The sequence below is a fragment of the Heterodontus francisci genome, chromosome 45 (genome assembly GCF_036365525.1).
Source record: "Heterodontus francisci isolate sHetFra1 chromosome 45, sHetFra1.hap1, whole genome shotgun sequence".
In the NCBI taxonomy this organism is placed as follows: domain Eukaryota; kingdom Metazoa; phylum Chordata; class Chondrichthyes; order Heterodontiformes; family Heterodontidae; genus Heterodontus; species Heterodontus francisci.
Window position 1 is genome coordinate 18,512,415 of NC_090415.1, and position 1,941 is coordinate 18,514,355.

The following is a 1,941-nucleotide window of genomic DNA, read 5'->3' on the forward strand; positions in this document are numbered from 1 at the left end:
GGCAGCATCTGTGGAGAGAGAAGCAGAGTTAACTTTTCAGGTGAGTGACCATTGATCAGAATATTTGCAGCACTTTCTGATTTTATTTCAGATTTCCAGCATTCACAGTATTGTGTTTCTGTTAACATAATCGGATTGCTCAGGGACAAGTTGAAACCATTGTACAGCATTCTATTAATCAAAACGCTGGACCAACATAGTACAGTAAGTGATGGTGGTATAGTGGTGAGCATAGCTGCCTTCCAAGCAGTTGACCTGGGTTCGACTCCCAGCCATCGCAACCTTAAATTGCAGGTTTGCTTTATGTTGCAGTATTTTGCAAACGAAAAAAATGTCAAAGCTTTGACAGAATTGAAATTGATAAAATATTCTTATCATCCAATCAGATTCATTCACTTGCTTGATTGGCGTCATCCTGGAGCAAGTTTGTTTCCTTCAAGTGTGTCTCCAATTTCCTATTGAAATCATTGATTGTCTCTGCTTCCACCACACTTGTGGACAGACATTGCAGTTGCAATGTAGCAGGTAAAGCAAAAAGTGCTTCCTCAAATTTCCCTGCATCTCTTTCCCAAAACCATCAATCTGTGTCTCCTAGTCCTTGTACCATCAACTAATGGGAGCGGGTTATCCTTGTCTAACTTACCTACACCTGCATCAGATCTCCCCTCAATCCACATTGCTGTAAGGAGAACAACCACTTACTTCGATAACACAATCCAGAGCCATCTATCCAAGCTTTTCAATAACAAAAGAATAGTTGTGTTGCAAGTAGTATAGATAGGAGCATAACTTCAAGAGACTTTGATAGATTAACTGATTGTCTCTGCCCAACGCACCAGATTTTCTGTATCACCTGAACACTGCTCACCGCTGTGTAAAGTTTAGAGTATTTTCATGGCTTACATTTATGCAAGAACTGCAATGTTAAGGTTGGATTGTGAAGCATGACGGTCATTTTCTCTGAACTATGTTAAAATGTCATGTTGAGAGATGTGTCAGTGTGGAAGATGCACGTAGCCATAGGAAAAAAAAAGGCAAGTCATGTAGCTGGAGGAGAATCCACAAAGTGGGCGCGATGGACCGTGACATATTTTATGTTTGTGACAAATAAGGACAGCTAAAATAATAGGATTAATGATATGCTTTGTACATCAATATATTGAAGTCTGTTTGATCTGTTGCTTGCTTTATTATGAAATGTGTTTTCAAGGCTATACTTTGTTTAAACCTTTTTGTGAGAACAATGGGAGAGTCACCAGCACTCCTTGCATGGAGAGAGATGAGATAAAGGCAGAATTAAAGAAAAAATGTCTGGTATCAGCAAGAATGTAACCTTTAGGATCCTTGCTAAAATAGAAAGAATCGGGAAACATCTGTACTGTGTGTAGATTCAACCATTAACTAACTAGTGTCAAACAATGATGTCAACCTGGACCAATTAGGACACTTGGAACAATTCAAAACTAATAAGGTAACATCCTTGCACCACAAGAAGGATAAAGGAAAGGGTGTTACAGGACATCGTCAGCACACTTAGAGAGGGGTCAACAGAAGATCGTTGGAACTTAAAAGGAGAAGATAGAATATAGTCACAAAAACACAGCAAGGGGTGAAGAAGGAGAGAAGTCCGTGCGGCAGCAAGCACAGAAACAAGAACGGGTGTTGTGTGTTACTGAATATCTATTACCATTGTTAAGTATTAACTTTGTACATATTGGTTAAGCCTAATAAACTCTCTGACTTGGTCACATAACTTGAGTTTGTACCTTGTCGGTCTATCTTGGTCAGGAATCTAAAGGTGAGACGGGTTGGGTATTCTCTGTCTCACCTCTGTTCAGGTAACATCTACCTGAAACTTACAGCTCTTTACTATATGCATACATTGCTGTGTATTTTGTCCTCCTTAAACTTCGAAATTGTGGGCCCGTTAAAAACATTGTT

General features: G+C 39.4%; 1 non-coding gene across 1 annotated transcript; it reads left to right on the forward strand.

The window, feature by feature from the left end:
• Positions 1 to 208: 208 nt before the first annotated feature.
• Positions 209 to 280, forward strand: trnag-ucc (transfer RNA glycine (anticodon UCC)). The gene has a single exon. It is a non-coding gene; the product is annotated as a tRNA-Gly (tRNA).
• The last annotated feature ends 1,661 nt before the right edge of the window (positions 281 to 1,941 follow it).